The sequence below is a fragment of the Ovis canadensis genome, chromosome 10 (genome assembly GCF_042477335.2).
Source record: "Ovis canadensis isolate MfBH-ARS-UI-01 breed Bighorn chromosome 10, ARS-UI_OviCan_v2, whole genome shotgun sequence".
Lineage (NCBI taxonomy): Eukaryota > Metazoa > Chordata > Mammalia > Artiodactyla > Bovidae > Ovis > Ovis canadensis.
Window position 1 is genome coordinate 81,113,758 of NC_091254.1, and position 18,141 is coordinate 81,131,898.

Genomic DNA, 18,141 nt, shown 5'->3' on the forward strand with positions numbered 1-18,141 from the left:
TTGTTTGTGTGTGTTTCCAAAATCTGAAAGTTGATTTGGTAACATATGAGAAAAAGGAATTATATATATTTACACATCTTTTTTGAAGCATATGTTACATCATTTCAGCCAATTTTATTACTTAAAAATCACAGTTTCTGAATCCCAGATGTCATAGTAGGATAACTATGAATATAGCTGACTACAATTAGTTTAATATTTTTCTACACAGCTTATTGGTTGTTAGCTGTCATTTAAGAGAAGTAATTATAAGTTCCAATTAAAAAGTCTAGTAGTTTTTATTAGTTTCCTATTGCTGCTGTAGCGAATTCCCATAAATTTAGTGGCTTAATGTATGGTATTACAGTTCTGGGCACCAGAAGTCTGAAATGGGTCTTGTGGGACTGATAATGAAGGTGATGATGCTTCTGTAGGCTCTAGGGAGAGACTGCCTTTTCCAGCCTCCAGAAGCTTCCTGCATTCCTTGGATCCTGACCACATCATTCCAAACTCATTACCGCTCTTCTTGGGTACTCATAAACTCTTGCTTTTCTTTTTCACTGATCAAGATCCATGAGATTACATTGGATTCAGCTAGATAATTCAAGTTAATATTCTATTCTCAGAATCTCTCATTTCAGTCAAGTCTGCAAAGTTCCATGTGGAAGGAACATAGTCACATACTCACAAGGAACATACTCACAGGTTTCGAGGAATAGTGTGTAGAATTCTGTAGAGGAAAGTGAAAACCGCTCAGTCATGTCCAACTCTTTGCAGCCCCATGGACTATAAAGTCCGTGGAATTCTCCAGGCCAGAATACTGGAGTGGGTAGCCTTTCCCTTCTCCAGGGTATCTTCCCAACTCAGGAATTGAACCCAGATCTCCCCCATTTGCAGGCAGATTCTTTACCAGCTAAGTAACAAGAAGGGTGACCTTTATTCTGTTATTACAGTAGTTTTTTTTTTTCTTCTATTTTTAGCACTTGTACTGCCAAACTTTATTTGTAAGTTGGGAAAAAATATTCTTCACCAGATATAATAGAATGATTTTTCCTCCAGTATATTTTTTCTATAACTATAGGATAATAGTTTTAATTGATAAAAATTAGTGGTCCCATGCCGTGAAAATTAAATTTGAATGGCCAGTGCATGAATTTGGGGCTGCTGTTTTTGCTTCAGTTTAGTTCAGTCATTCAGTCATTTCTGATTATTTGCAACCCCAGGGACTGCAGCATGCCAGGCTTCGCTGTCCATCACCAACTCCTAGAGCTTGCTCAAACTTATGTCCATTGAGACGATGATGCCATCCAATCATCTCATCATCTGTCATCCCCTTCTCTTCCTGCCTTCAATCTTTCCCAGCATCAGGATCTTTTCTAATGAGTCAGTTCTTCACATCAGGTGACCAAAATATTGGAGCTTCAACCTCAGCATCAGTCCTTGCAATGAATATTCAGCACTGATTTCTTTTAGGATTGACTGGTTTGATCTCCTTGTAGTCCAAGGAACTCTCAAAAGTCTTCTGCAACACCACAGTTTAAAAATATCCATTCTTTGGTGCTCAGTTTTCTTTATGGTCCAACTCTCACATCCATATATGAGTACTGCAAAAATCATAGATTTGACTAGATGGACCTTTGTTGGCAAATTAATGTCTCTGCTTTTTAATATGCTGTCTAGGTTTATCATAGTTTTTCTTCCAAAGAGCAGTCTTGCATCTTTTAATTTCTTATCTGCAGTCATTTTTGCTTGCTTGTCTCTTAATTCCATTACCATAATTTATGTAATTTTTAGGATATAAAATATAGCAATATGATGCATGCTACTTTATTTTTCTAAGATAATGAGTTCATAACCTTATCTCAGCTCAGATGAAGAGGTAATATATCAGTTTAAATCTAATAAAGCAGTCCATAATTTGATTAATCTTAATTATCTAATATAAATTTATGCTTTTGCCGTGTGCTCTATTGAGATTCCTGCCTATGACTAACTAAAATTTGACCATCAATTCTTTCCCATTCCTTTCTCTGAGGGTCAGTTCCCTTACCTCCTTCACTGAACCTGAGCTAGCTCTGTGACTGGCTTTTTCAAGCAGAATGGAGCAGAAATGATGTCTGGTGTCAAGAGACTCAAGGCTTCTACTTTACCCCTCTTGGATTCCTCACTACATAAAAGAAATATGACCCCAGTTAGAGAGGTGTTTCAAATTAGCCAAATTGAAAGAGGCCATATGCAGTGACAACAATGTGAAGAAAAAGTTCTTCAAATTTCTAGCCCAAAATAAGCACCATCAGTAGGTAACCAGAAGAATGATTCCCTCTGCTAGAATCAGAACATGGAACCAGAACGCCAAACTCGTCTGTCATGCCTGGATTCCTAAGCTGCAAAATCATGAACAAGTCAAATGGTGGTTGTTTAAGCCTCTGAATTTGGGGGCAGCTTGTTACTTAGCGACAGATAAGTGATTACATCCCCTCTTTTGTAAATTGCATTTGGTAATTTACTCCAAGCCTTTAGCTTTTCTGTGATGCATTGACTGTGTTCCTGCGTGCACAGTCATCCCTGACTCTTTTGTGACTCCATGGACAGTAGCCTGCCAGGCTCCACTGTCCATGAGATTATACAGGCAAGAATACTGGAGTGGGTTGCCGTTTCCTTCTCCAGGGGATCTTTCCAATTCAAGGACTGAACCCATGTCTCCTGCATCTCCTGCAATGGATTCTTTACCCCTGAGCCCCCTGGGAATCCTTGATGCATTGACTAGTAGATTTCAAATGTTTCTCATCTATTTTGAAATGTCTATGTGATGCAGCCTCTCCCAGTGGCATAATGGCTGTTTCTGTCTTTGGATATATATCTCATCATTGTCTACTGAACGCTATAATTTAATTTATCTACTATTGATTCAGAATAATGGTACAATGATTTGCATTTACTGCTTATTTGGAGTATAAGAGCACACTTAAACAGATTTTAAATGTGGATAGCAAGACTTACAGCTCTGAACAAACTTTGTAGTCTTAAACCTATCAAATTTTGTACTCTTGTACTCTTCACATCTAGCCTCTGAAATAGTGTTTTATTGGGGTACAGAAAAAAGAAAAATTGCATAGGATAGCTGTCACATTCCTTGCCTACATGTCCGAAACATCAGGCTAGTCCCGTATGAACGGCTGAAGGTTCAGAGATTCTATTGGAGAGAGTGATTGAAATGATTGAACATAATCTCATTGACTCCACCCCAGGCTTCTGAGTGTCCATTCTGGTGAGGCATTAAGAACTGAATCTTGGTTAGAGTCCTCTGGGATGGTCAGATGACATCAACTACATTGGTCCAGCAGCTACCTTGAGGGTCTTTATAGTTTTGTTATTAATAAACTTTATTTTTAGGGCAGATTCACAATAAACTTGAGCAGAAAGTATAGCAAGTTGCCATATCCCCTGTCCCCACACATTCAATACCTCCCTCACCATCAACAGCAGACATCAGAGGGGTACACTAGTTGAAATTGATGAAACTTCATTGAAAACACTATCTATTCTATCCCTTACCTACAGAGATGGGAGCAAATGTTCAGGCTTTCTATCATCTCAATTAGAAAACCCTTGACTTTCCAATTTTGTGTACTCCTTACATTTTTCTAATTATCTTACCTCTCTTCATTTTTGCTCATCAGGTACCTTTGAATTTCCTTGCTCCCCTCTCAAAAAACTGTACATTTTATGTAAGAATGCTTTACCTTTGGCACCTGTGTTGATTACAGAACTGCATTATACTCCTTCTCTGTCTGGATTTAAGGAGGAATCATGCAAGGATTACTTGTTTGGTTATAACTTTTCAGAATATGTTCATATTTATATCATCTTAAAATGCCTCAGTTAGAAGACCACAAATAGACTCAATAATGAGGTACATCTGGAGGGTAAATTAGAATTTAAAGTCATAGCAGAAAGATCAGCAATGCTATTACTACTTTGCTATAAGAAAGAAAATAAATACCAGTACAAATCCAGTTGTCCAAAAGCACTCATCATTGATGAGTTAAAGACACTTGTATAGACATCTCTCTCTGAACACATATTTTATAGTATTGTTTTAAATAAAAGGGCATATACTATATATGTTTTTGCTTGTAACCTCCTTTGTTCACTCAAAAGTATACGATTGAGGCTCTTTCATGTCAAAGCATGCATAATGACTGTAATTTAATTTATAAAGGTGCACCTTCATTTATTTAGCCATGATTGATATATAAGATGTTTAAGTAATAATATTTAGATAGAAATCTTCTTAACTATAAATTTGTTTACTACTGCTGCTGCTGCTAAGTCACATCAGTCGTGTCCGACTCTGTGCGACCCCATAGACGGCAGCCCACCAGGCTCCCCTGTCCCTGGGATTCTCCAGGCAAGAACACTGGAGTGGGTAGCAATTTCCTTCTCCAATGCATGAAAGTGAAAATTGAAAATGAAGCGACTCAGTCATGTCCGACTCTTCACGACCCCATGGACTGCAGCCTACCAGGCTCCTCTGTCCATGGGATTTGCCACGCAAGAGTACTGCAGCCTTTCTCAAAGATGCCTGTAATAGTAAAGGAAGAGAGAATGAATATATTTTATGTAAATGTAAATACATGAACTTTTTTATTCAAATGTAGTTATTGTGAAAGGAGTAAATGCCTTTTATGTTGAATCTAATTCATTCTCTTTGAAATTTAAAATAAATGCTATAATATTTTTATTTATCCTAAAATTATTTCATTTTTTATCCTCATATACAGAATAAAGAATGATGATTTTTTCTTAATTTGATTCTTCCACTGCTTTGCTTTTTGCCACTTGATGATCTAAAAGAAAACTCAGAGGAAAAAATATGTCAGCATTCTTCCAAAACCTCTTTGACTATAAATTAATTTGGTTTCTTATCAAGAGGAGAAAAGATGTATTTAATAGAATTCCCAAAGTCTCTTTGTTACTTGATAACACACAAAAAGAAATATATGTATCCAAATAGTTTGCTCAGATGGCTAGGAAGGAGTTATCTAGGATGGCAGATTTATACAGATCTAGTGTGAATCAACAGAAGGCGCAGCACGTCAGCTCATAAAAAGCAATGGGTAATTACATACAATGCATGTCAATTTGCCATTGTCAATTTTAAAAATGGATTACATTTGAGAACAGAAATTATTAAAGAAAGCAGGAAAACTATTGTATCATTGTCTCTATACAGTCTAAATTATCACCAACCCCACTTAATTATTCAGTATGTTTTAAAAATCTTAAAAAGGAAGTCAATATGTTTAGCTCATTCATTGCAATTATTTGTAAGCAGTAGAAACAAACCACAAACTCTCAGTTAATTGTGTTTAAATTCTAAGACATTGTTCAGACCTACTGCAAAGCATAAAAGACATATCAGTTTCTCAGGGCTCGGAATAGGGTGAAATTGTATAGGTCCCTCTCTGTAACCACGCTACTCTTCAGATAATGCATAGTGCTTTCATCAATAGAAAATGGCAGACCCATGGCTTTGGGAATGTGATTTCTCTTGGAAATGGATGATAAATCACAATTATATAAACTAAGGAAAGACATAACCTGCCTATAGCCTTTATAATAATGATCATGGCAAGAGGAACCTATTGCATTTGCAAGATTAGAACTAACAGGTTTTGCAAAGAGTGCAATAAATCAGTTTTGAAAATGCCAAGTCAAATCAGGTGTGCTAAGCTATTAACTAGTATTTGGCTTACAACAAAACCAGAAATTGAGTTATAGAATTTGTTTTAGACACTTTGTTTGCAAAGTACATAAATGCTAAAAGTATGGCACATTTACACATGCATCTTCTGCACTCCTAGGAAAGAGAAGTTCAAAACACAATGTAAAATATTTTAAGAGCAATAAATCCATTCATATAAATTAAGTTTTAAAAGTTAATAATCAATCCTGTAAGTGATGGTGATTTTGATACAATCTAGAAATGTTAGATAAAGCATATACAATTAAAGGCAGAGAAGGCAGTGGCACCCCACTCCAGTATTCTTGCCTGGAAAATCCCACGGACAGAGGAGCCTGGTGGGCTGCTGTCTATGGGGCTGCACAGAGTCGGACATGACTGAAGTGACTTAGCAGCAGCAGCAGCATACAATTCAAGGATAGCAATGCAAAATGCTCTGCTATAAAAACTAACTCTGACCAAGGGACAGACATACCTTCTTGGTAATTAGGACATTTTTCCTGTGTCAGTGAAAAACTTTTTTTTTTTCCCCTGAAGTCCCCATTTCTCATAGCTTCCCTTGAGGATCCATTACTTAAAATGCAAGAATAAGCCAACAAATCAGGCTATGGACACCATCCACTTTTACTACTTTTAATTTATTTTCATGCTTGATATGTTACATAGTATTTTATTACGGAGAAAAGTTCTCCCAAACCAGCAAAAAAATAATACTCTAGACCGCAAGACCTTTTCTATTCTTAATATTCATTCTATTTTGCCAAGAATGACAGGAATTTATCAACCTATTTAGCACGTTTTCAAGTTTTATATTTGTGAAACCATGCTTCATTTTTCATGTTGAGTATTTTTTCTTCTTTCCATAGTTTCTTTTTTCTAAAAGATAATGTAATGATGTCATGGGCTTCTATGGGAAACATGGGTTCAGTCCCTGGGTTGAGAAGATCATCTGGAGAAGGAAATGGCAAGCCACTTCAGTACTTTTGCCTGGGAAATCCCAGAGACATAGGAGCCTGAGAGACTCCTATGAGAGACTTAAAGTCCTTTAAGTCACAAAGAATCAAACATGACTTAGTGACTAAAAAACCCCAGTGATGTTGTACAAAGATGACTGTTAAGATGATTCAGAAAGGAACACTTTTGCATGTTTTTTGTTTGTTGATGGGGGTTTATACCCCTGCCATTCTTTATGGTATTTTTTTTTTTTTGCCATATCTGTTAACAACTGTTAACTAGATTAACTGTTGCTAAAGTGGTAGATTTTCACTTGTTAGATGTATTTATATAGCACTAGATGAAAAATGATGTCTCTGCTCATCTGCACTGGTTTATTCCATATCCAATTTTTACGTTTTGTTTCTTATAAATAAATTGTAAATCAGAGTGTTTCATTTATACACTATTGACTATTAAGGGATGCTGTCATTTTTTTGTGGTGGTAGTGGTTTAGTCGCTAAGTTGTAACAGGCTGCCAGGCTCCTTTGTCCATGGGTTTTTCCAGGTAAAATGCTGAGGTGGGTTGCCATTTCTGTCTCCAGGGGATCTTCCCAATCCAGGAATCTAACCTGGGTCTCCTGCAATGCAGGTGGATTCTTTACCAACTGAGCTACTATGTCATTTTTTAGTATAGTAACAACCAAATTCACCTAATTCCACAAAATGCTTACTATAGAAAACTTCAATTTTATTTCAATCAAAATCTTAGCACTTAAGATATCTTCCTTTAATCTGACATGCATGTTTACACATGATTTGAATATCCATACTGGTGCAAATTTGTGGATGAGTTTTGTTTTGTAAAAGACTATAATGAACTTTTGAGTCTGGTGAATAATGTGGGTTATCAAGTTTCACTTTTGTGGCAAAATAATAATCCTCAAATTCTATATTGGTATATGATCTGATTCTGACAGAGTGTTGCAAGGAGAATTGAAATATTTTATTTTATTCTTTGTAGTTGAAATATAATTGATGTGTAATAAAATCTTAAACGTGCAGTTTGATGTTGTTCAGTTGAGTCTGACTCTTTGTGACCACATGAACTGCAGCACGCCAGGCCTCCCTGTCTTTCACCATCTCCTAGAGTTCACTCAAACTCATGTCCATTGAGTCGGTGATGCCATCCAGCAATCTCATCCTCTGTCATCCTCTTCTACTGTTGCCTTCAATCTTTCCCAGCATCAGGCTCTCTTCCAATGAGTCAGTTCTTCACATCAGGTGGCCAGAGTATTGGAGCTTCAGCTTGAGCATCAGTCCTTCCAATAAATGTTCAGGGTTGATTTCCTTTAGGATTAACTGGTTTGACTTCCTTGCAGTCCAAGGGACTCTCAAGAGTCTTCTCCAACACCACAGTTCAAAAGCATCAATTCTTCGGCTCTCAGCTTTCTTTGTAGTCCAACTATCACATACATACATGAATTTGAAATAGTTCATCTGGAATACCATCACCTCCGCTAGCTTTTTTTGTAGTGATGCTTCAATTTGATGAGTTTTTGCAAATGCTCAAACTGTTACCCCACTTCCCTCATCATTCATTTATCAAACTGAGCACCAAGTGTGAACCCATAATTGCTAAAAATACAGTTATGAATTAAATCAAATCACCACCCTAGAGGCATGGAGAGGAAGGCAAAAGAAAGTGATTTGTCATGAAGTGGTAAAAAAAAAATCTTTAAACATTCACAGGAAGGAGAAATAGCAAGAGAGTGATCAGTTCCTCTTGGGGAAGAGCAGATCCAGAAAGATTGACTATAGGAGAAAATAATTTTGCCCTGACTCTACCTTGACACTTCGTGGATTGTCATGAGAGGTTCATTTAAAAAGGAAACACTGAATTTGCATTGCAACTCAGGTTCTAGCAACCAAGTTTTAAATATTCTTGTTTGATTTGTGAATGAATGTCATAAAATCAAGTCCAATATCAGAAGATTCACTGTCATCCCCAAAGCAGTTGGGTTTACATAGTTTTTAATAATCACCTTCTCTTAAATTATATTCCGTGTAATGCTCATTTGCTCAGTCGTGTCCAACTCTTTTTGACCCCATGTACTACAGCCTGCCAGGTTCCTCTGTCCCTAGAATTCTCCAGGCAAGAATACTGGATTGGGTTGCCATTTCCTACTTTAGGGGATCTTCATGACCCAGGGATTGAACCTGAGTCTCTTGTGTCTCCTGCATTGGCAGGGGTGTTCTTTACCACTAGGTCCACCTAAGAAGCTCCCAAATTATATTCCATAGTTAACTTAAATTGTCATGTTAAAGGGTTTTTTTTTTTTTTTTAATTAAAATCTCAAAGTTTGCTAAGTTCCATTCAGTTCAGTTCAGTTGCTCGGTCGTGTCTGACTCTTTGCGACCCCGTGGACTGCAGCACGCCAGGCTTCCCTGTCCATCACCAACTCACTGAGCTTACTCAAACTCGTGTTGATCAAGTCAGTGATGCCATCCAACCGTCTCATCTTCTGTCATCCCCTTCTCCTCCTGCCTTCAATCTTTCCTAGCATCAGAGTCTTTTCCAATGAGTCGTTCGCATCTGGTGGGCAAAGTATTGGAGTTTCAGCTTCATCATTAGTCCTTCCAATGAATATTCAGGACTGATTTCCTTTATGGTAATAGATAAAAATGAGAGCAAAGTTTCTAAGGAAAGATTTCCTTATTATTGATGGATGAAAGATGTCTTATTACTCCTAACATGTTTGGGTCTGAGGAAAATATATTGAAAAATAAACTGAGAGTTCTGAAAATTTACTCTGCAGCAAAAAAATTAATTTTCAAATAAATAAGTTTGAAGTGCTTGCAGTTGAAATTTAAAGGTGGTCTCAAAATAGAAACAGATTGTTCTCTTTTGTTGTATTAGAATGAAACATTGAAAGGAGTTTTCCTGATAAATAGTTAAAAATCTTACATAAAGGAGATATTACATAAAGGAGTTTTAGTTGCCATAAAGATTACCAGAAAGAGATTAATGGAAAAGAGTTCATGTAGATAACTAATGAGAAGTAATGTTCTCAAGAATTTTATATATTAATAAATGGCTCTAAATAAATGACCTCTATAGCTTATTATTTACCTGAAAGTTATTAAAATATTAATTATTTAAGAGTGAGACTCTTTCAAAATTGTGATTATTTTTTTAGATGTATAATTAAATGGCCAAACTTTATTGAGAGCTGCCATTTTTAAATCTGAAGGAGCATGCTCCAGCTTTGGAGTAAATTTAGCAAAGATTATTGGAACTTGATGCCTCAAACTTCAAATTATAGGCACGGATAGAAGCTTAACAAAAATACATCAAAGTTGGAACAAAATAAATAGTGCTATTTTGTAACTATGCATGTTCACTGATGCCATTTTGCACTTGTGATATGTTAGGCTATTAGTAGGAAAGTTGTAGGAGAGCCTGAGGTCATTTCTCACTCTAAATAGTGTTTTTCAACCATGACTGCACATTGGAACCACCTGGGAGTTTTAAAAATTACTGATGTCAAGGTTCTACCCCTAGAGTTTTTCATGTAATTGGTCTGAGGTACAGGCTGGACTTAAGGACTGTGCAGCCAAGGTTAAACTAACTGTTCTAAAGAAAGTTGAAATATAAGAAGCTTGAAGATTTTAAAGGAGACCCCAGAGACAACTGTGTTGCAGAAATTATGGCAAAATAAGTATTGTACATTAATCCAAGATAAACACAGAAGTGTCAAGTAGGGAAGATACCCAGAGAATGGTTGCTTCAATTATGTAAAAGTGTTTATCATAGATTGAAAACAGTATATTCAGAAAACATCTTATGAGAACAACCAGCAACACAATTCTCAATAAAACCAATTGTGTAAATAATAATTTGATTCACAAAATTATGAAGATGAAGGGAAGTGATATTTTTAAATATCAGAACAACACTCTGAGAATACCTGAAAGTTCAGTTAAATTATAACCATTAATTTCTGATATGTGGATGGGTCAGTGGTTTGTTTTTGCCTTATTTTTTAAAAATATATTAATCAAATAGTTATGCCCAAATCATCTTAGAAATAGTCTTTAATCTCCACAAAAGTAAATGAGACCACTAAGTAAGTTATCACCATTTTTGCGGAGCCCATAAAAAATTGCTTTCAAGGGACTTAAGTGAAATTATTTCCCTGATGGCAGGAGCTGGGTACTGGTGAAGATGTGTCCTTTGTGAGTAAGGAGAAGAGTATAAGTGGATATAAAAATAGTAAAGAAATAATTAGCTTTAAAAAAAACTAAATTCCATGTTTAGCAAAGTTAATGAGCCCCTAAATTCCTAAAGCTGAATATTGATGTGTAAATGAGTATTCCAAACCAAGAAAGACTAACCTTAATATTTGTGGATGTTGAACAAAAACCGAATTTTTCCCTACCATCTATATCTCCTAGGTTTAAATCAAAGAGATGTTTTGGCTCTTAAAATTCCCCAATAAGTTCTGCTTTTCTGATAATGTCATTTATTGGTGGATTACTTTTTGAAAAATCATTTATCAGGAAAAATTTAAATTTACATTTTCAAAATTGTATGTTGGATTAATTCAGCAGTTTTCTTTTTGTTTTGGTTTTTTTTTTTTTTTTTAATTTGGCTTGTGTTTCCAGTTAACCAGTTTGACTACTGATACATAAACACTGAAAACTATTTGTTGAAAGTACAAAGTATCAACTGACTTTTGAGGGTACTAGTGTAAATTCAGTTACTTTTTAAGAATATGTGTGAATATGCAAACATCTTAAAAAGTAACTGAATTTAGTAACCATCATATAGTTATAGTCCTTCAAATAATCCTGATAGTGTAAATTATTTGAAGGACTATAACTATATGATGGTTTCAGATAATGGTAACTGAATATGCAAGTGTTGAAAAGATAAGATTTTTTCTTTTTTTAATATAAATCTATTTATTTTAATTGGAAGTTAACTACTTTACAATATTGTATTCGTTTTGCCATACATCAACATGAATCCACCACAGGTATACACGTGTTCCCCATCCTGAACCCCCCTCCCTCCTCCCTCCCCATACCATCCCTCTGGGTCATCCCAGTGCACCAGCCCCAAGCATCCAGTATCATGCATCGAACCTGGCTGGTGGTTCGTTTCATATATGATATTATACATGTTTCAATGCCATTCTCCCAAATCATCCCACCCTCGCCCTCTCCCTCAGAGTCCAAAAGACTGTTCTATACATCTGTGTCTCTTTTGCTGTCTCGCATACAGGGTTATTGTTACCATCTTTCTAAATTCCATATATATGCATTAGAATACTGTATTGGTGTTTTCCTTTCTGGCTTATTTCACTGTATATAATCAGCTCCAGTTTCATCCACCTCATTAGAACTGATTCAAATGTATTCTTTTTAATGGCTGAGTAATACTCCATTGTGTATATGTACCACAGCTTGCTTATCCATTCATCTGCTGATGGACATCTAGGTTGCTTCCATGTCCTGGCTATTATAAACAGTGCTGTGATGAACATTGGGGTACACGTGTCTCTTTCAATTCTGGTTTCCTCGGTGTGTATGCCTAGCAGTGGGATTGCTGGGTCACAAGGCAGTTCTATTTCCAGTTTTTTAAGGAATCTCCACACTGTTTTCCATAGTGGCTCTACCAGTTTGCATTCCCACCAACAGCGTAAGAGGATTCCCTTTTCTCCACACCCTCTCCAGCATTTATTGCTTGTAGACTTTTGGATTGCAGCCATTCTGACTGGTGTGAAATGGTACCTCATTGTGGTTTTGATTTGCATTTCTCTGATAATGAGTGATGTTGAGCATCTTTTCATGTGTTTGTTAGCCATCTGTATGTCTTCTTTGGAGAAATGTCTATTAGTTCTTTGGTCCATTTTTTGATTGGGTCATTTATTTTTCTGGAATTGAGCTTCAGGAGTTGCTTGTATAATTTTGAGATTAGTTGTTTGTCAGTTGCTTCATTTGCTACTATTTTCTCTCATTCTGAAGGCTGTCTTTTCACCTTGCTTATAGTTTCCTTTGTTGTGCAGAAGCCTTTAAGTTTAATTAGGTCCTGTTTGTTTATTTTTGCTTTTATTTTCAGTATTCTGGGAGGTGAGTTATAGAAGATCCCGCTGTGATTTACTTCGGAGAGTGTTTTGCCTATGTTTTCCTCTAGGAGGTTTATAGTCTTACGTTTAGATCTTTAATCCATTTTGAGTTTATTTTTGTGTGTGGTGTTAGAAAGTGTTCTAGTTTCATTCTTTTACAAGTGGTTGACCAGTTATCCCAGCACCACTTGTTAAAGAGATTGTCTTTTCTCCATTGTATATTCTTGCCTCCTTTGTCAAAGATAAGGTGTCCATATGTGTGTGGATTTATCTCTGGGCTTTCTATTTTGTTCCATTGATCTATATTTCTGTCTTTGTGCCAGTACCATACTGTCTTGATGACTGTGGCTTTGTAGTAGAGCCTGAAGTCAGGCAGGTTGATTCCTCCAGTTCCATTCTTCTTTCTCAAGATTGCTTTGGCTATTTGAGGTTTTTTGTATTTCCATACAAATTGTGAAATTATTTGTTCTAGCTCTGTGAAAAAAACCATTGGTAGCTTGATAGGGAGATTTTTTTTAATATGGGTTGATGAGTTTGAAATTTAAGTACTAGGGGATAAATTTAAAAAACACTCTTACTGGAAGATTAAATTTTTCCTCTTGGTGGGAAATTTTTATGGAACATATACAAATTGAAAAAGAGAAGCAGAAGCTTAGGGAGGAAACTTGTCTAGGTAAACTTGGGTAGTTTTAGATCTAGGAGAGACAGGATATTCATGGACTTGAAAATAGGAAACTACTCTGTAATGTTAGAGGCCAACAGCTGCCATACGCTAATTGAATTCTATGCTATGCTAATCACTCCATCTCTGATCAGATCCTATAAAATGATTTGTAAATATTTACATAAATGTTAGATGATGGAATCAGCATGACATGTGACTGAATGTGAGAATAGTGAAAAAGAGGAAAGAGGAAACAAGGTTGATGATGGACCCAGATTAGGGTAACAGTAGGTTTTGATACAACAAGTCTGGGGAGAGAAACAAAAGAGGAAGTAGGGCTCAAGGGAGCACAGAGAAGTCCAAAGCTCCCTACACAAGTGCTACTTACCCAGGATATCAACTGGCTTCCTAGCCCCACATAAGAGCAGCTCATCCAGAGTAGACTGGAGTTTTCCAGAGTGAGGGGTGCCAGCTCTTCATGCTCCATTTCCCTAATTCCTGGTCCAAAGGCATGAGAGAAAAATGAGCTCCTCTACAGAGAGAAGGCAGGCCAACTCTAAGCAAATGTTAATATTATCTTTCAAATTTCTCATTTTCACAAATATTGACAAATCAAGTTGAGAAAATAAAATGAAAACAAGCAGATTTGGTTTGATTGGCATGTGATATAATCTCTTTCAAGGACAGGGCTGCTTTAGCAGGCAAATGAATCCTGGTAGACATGGAAGAACTTGCTCCTAATCCAAAATAAACAAGATGTGTTTTAGTGGAAAATGGCAAATATATCAAAAGAGTAACTTGACAGCAAGTGTACAGAATACTGTAAAAATGTTTCCTTCTTACTTTACATGCATGTGTAATTCCTGCTTGAATGCAAGAAGACTAAATACCAGCTTTATTTAATATATTTTGTCAACTTCTGTATAATTTTTTTTATTTTGAGGTGAGAGGAGCGGAAAGAGGAGAACATTAATTCCAGATGGCTTTAAGCAAATGTTAGAAAGGTGAACATTCATAGGCTTCCAAATATCTGTTGGCTAGTTGACATTTACAAACATTGTATAGGTAAGCTTTCTCCTTAAGCTGTATTAAGGTTCTGGCAGTGAGTAAAGGATGTGTGAAATGAAATATGCCATTCAAATATAGCAAAGAAAGAGAAAATTTGTAACCACTATTGGGCGGAAATCACGAAAACCAAATCTCTATGTTATTTAATATGTTCTACTAAGGTACTGCAGAAAGTTTAACTATTTTCAGCTATTGAAAATATTTCCAACTTTTACTTCAATTTTTTTGAGAGGCAAGTTGTCTGTTTAAATGAGGAAGCACTATGTTTTAAATTCCTGAGCATACTTAATAAGACCAGAAGACAGTATTAATAAGAAGGATAGTATTTATAATGATTGCTTAAAGATGCAAGCTGGTAAGATATTAACTGTAATTATTTAATTCTGGTATGTTTGCACCATCCAGCTGTATGAAAACAAAGTGTATATTTCCAAGCTGTATGTTTCAGGAACAGAAGAAATCCAGCATAGCAAATGTGAAATTCCCAAATAGTATGCAAAAATATGTCAATCATTGCTTTAATCTAACATGGGAGCTGGCGGTAACAACTCCAGGCAGCATATAGAGATGATTGTGAATGTTTATCTATACACAGATATCATAAGAGAGATGTGAAAACAGGCAAATAACTTTAGGGTTCCTGAATACTGTTTATTAAGTTCTATTCTCTAAATTAAAAAATAATTTCCAAAATATCATGCCTACTATAATTGATATCCATTTCTATCTCACTTGTGGATATATATCATTATCATTAGTAAAATGACTTGAAAATTGTTGAAATTTTCCAGAACATATTAAAAAAAAGGTTTCAAATTAATTTAATGAAGCTGACAAAATGTTGATCATAAACAATAACAAAATATATATTTTTTAAAATTTCATTTTCTAATTGGTTATTCATGGTATAAGGAAATAAAAGCTTTTCATATGTTGATATTCTATTGAATAATCTTGTTGGCTACATTTACTTACTAGTTCTAATATTTAAAATTTTCTACATATAGAGTAATACCGTTTGCAAATATGACCAGTGTATTTCTTTCTTCCAATACTTGGGCACTTTTTATTCCTCTTATTGAACTGGCTGGGGAGTCTTTTCTTGTTTCTGATCTCAGAAGAAAAGTTTTCAATATATTCTTATTAATTACCTTATTTTCTGTAGGTTTCTATGGCTCCCCATATTCAGATTTTAAAATTGACTTATAGTCCTTGTTTGGGCATCTTAAAACTCATATAATTTTCTGCATCCTTTGATATAATAAGAATTTTTCTTTCAAATAGTTCTTGTAATGAATTACATCAGTTGATTTTTATGATAGTAGAACAATTCTGCAGTATTGAAATAAACCTAAGTTGTTTTTCAATTTTAATAGTTTTTATAGAGCTGTAATTCACATACCATAAAGTTCATCCTTTAAAAGTATACAATTCAGTGATTAGTATATTCAAAAAGTTGTGTAATAATCACCAAACAAATTTTCGCTCCTCTCCCCAACTCTTGACAATGATTAATTTACTTTCCATCCTTTATTTGCTATTTCTGGATATTTCATATAAGTAGAATCATATAAAGCCTTTGGTGTTTGGCATTATTCACGTCATAATATGCTGGTAGTTCACTCTTTTTATGGCTGATAAAAAGCAAACATACAACTTTGTGTTTATCCATTCACCAACTGGTGGACATTTGTATTGGTTCCACTTTTTGGCTGGTGGAATGGTACTATCATTAGCAACTCAGGTTTTTCTGCTCGCCACTTGAAAGCCAATATTTGAGAGACAAATGTTGGTAGGAAAGGAAAGATTGCTTTACTCAAGAGTAAGAACCAACTCTTAACTGTTGACTGGGGGAGCAAAAGCTTTTTGAAGGGGAGTTTCAGGGGTGCACAAGTGGTAGGTGGGGCTATGTATAGAATAGCACAATTAGTTCCGACCATCATTTTGAAGTTAGTCACATGGTCTGATCGCCACCATCTTGATTGTTTTAAGTCATTTAATCATCAGTTCCAGAGTCAGTTTGTTCCCCTTTCCTTGAAGCCGAGATAGAGCAGCTTATGCATGGCTACAGTCTGGTCAACATGTAGTCAACTTTTTCTACCAATGGGGGTTTCAGTATCTGCAAATTGGTTTAAAAGATATGGCTCAGAATACAATTTATGGCAAAATTATTATTATTATTTTGTTTTCCTTGAAAGTTTTTCTTTCTTTTGCATTTTTCACTTCTCTGATTAAGCTTACTTGGTTAAATTTTTTCTACAAAAATGAAGCAGGCGGAGGGCATAGGCTAGGGAAGATGAGGGTTTCTTATGAGGGACCCTTATAGGGTCCTTCTTAGTTATACTATAAATATTTGTGGACAGGTTTCAGTAATCATATGGCTACAGTTCTCTTGGATATATGCTTAAGAGATAAAATTGCTAGAAAGTGAAGTCATTCAGTCATGTCTGACTCTTTGTGACCCCATGGACTGTAGCCTACTGGGCTCCTCCATCCATAGGATTTTCCAGACAAGAATACTAGAGTGGGTTGCCATTTCCTTCTCCAGGAGACCTTCCTGACACAGGAATTGAACCTGGGTCTCCCGCATAGTAGGCAGATGCTTTACCAGTTGAGCCACCAGGGAAGATTGCTAGGGCTTTTGATAATTCTGGGTTTAAATTTGGTGAAGAAATGGAACACTGTTTCCCCAAGTGGCTGTACCATTTTCTACTTGCTACAGTCATCTTTGAGGGGTTGTTTCCACATGCTCACTCTTGCTTGTTATTTTCCATCATTTGATCATAGTCATCCTGCCGAGTGTAAAATCGTTTCTCACTGTAGTTTTGATTTGCATTTCACTAGTGACCAATAATGTTGAGCATCTATTCATGTGCTTCTTGCCCATCTTTGTATCTTTTTTTGCGAAATAACTGTATACATTTTGCATTTTTAATTGTTGGGTTGTAAGTTATTTATATATTCTGAATGCAGTGCCTTTATGAGATGTATGATTTGTAAAAATCACTTCCCATTCTATAGATTTCTTTTCCTTTTGCTGTTTCAGTTCAGTTCAGTCACTCAGTCATGTCCAACTCTTAGCAACCCCATAGACTGCAGCACACCAGGCCTCCCTTTCCATCACCAACTCCCAGAGTTTCCTCAAACTCATGTCCATTGAGTCGGTGATGCCATCCATCATCTCATCCTCTGTCGTCCCCTTCTCCTCCTGTCTTCACTCTTTCTCAGCATCAGGGCCTTTTCAAATTAGTCAGTTCTTTGCATCAGGTGGGCAAAGTTTTGGAGTTTCAGCTTCAGTGTCAGACTTTCCAATGAATATTCAGGACTGATTTCCTTTAGGATGGACTGGATCGATCTCCTTGCAGTCCAAGGGACTCTCAAGAGTCTTCTCCAACACCCAAGATTGAAAGCATCAATTCTTTGGTGCTTCAGTTCAGTTCAGTTCAATTGCTCAGTCGTGTCTGACTCTTTACGACCCCATGAATCTCAGCACGCCAGGCCTCCATGTCCATCACCAACTCCCGGAGCTCACTCAGATTCATGTTCAAGTCAGTGATGCCATCCAGCCATCTCATCTTCTGTCGTCCCCTTCTGCTCCTGCCCCCAATCCCTCCCAG

General features: G+C 36.2%; 1 protein-coding gene and 1 non-coding gene across 3 annotated transcripts in view; one reads left to right on the plus strand and one right to left on the minus strand.

Moving 5' to 3' along the window:
* GPC5 (glypican 5) overlaps positions 1-18,141 on the plus strand; it is a 1,663,234-nt gene that overhangs the window by 739,419 nt on the left and 905,674 nt on the right. The gene's annotated exons all lie outside the window — the stretch shown is intronic.
* On the minus strand, positions 17,078-17,150 carry TRNAS-ACU (transfer RNA serine (anticodon ACU)). Its single transcript has one exon. It is a non-coding gene; the product is annotated as a tRNA-Ser (tRNA).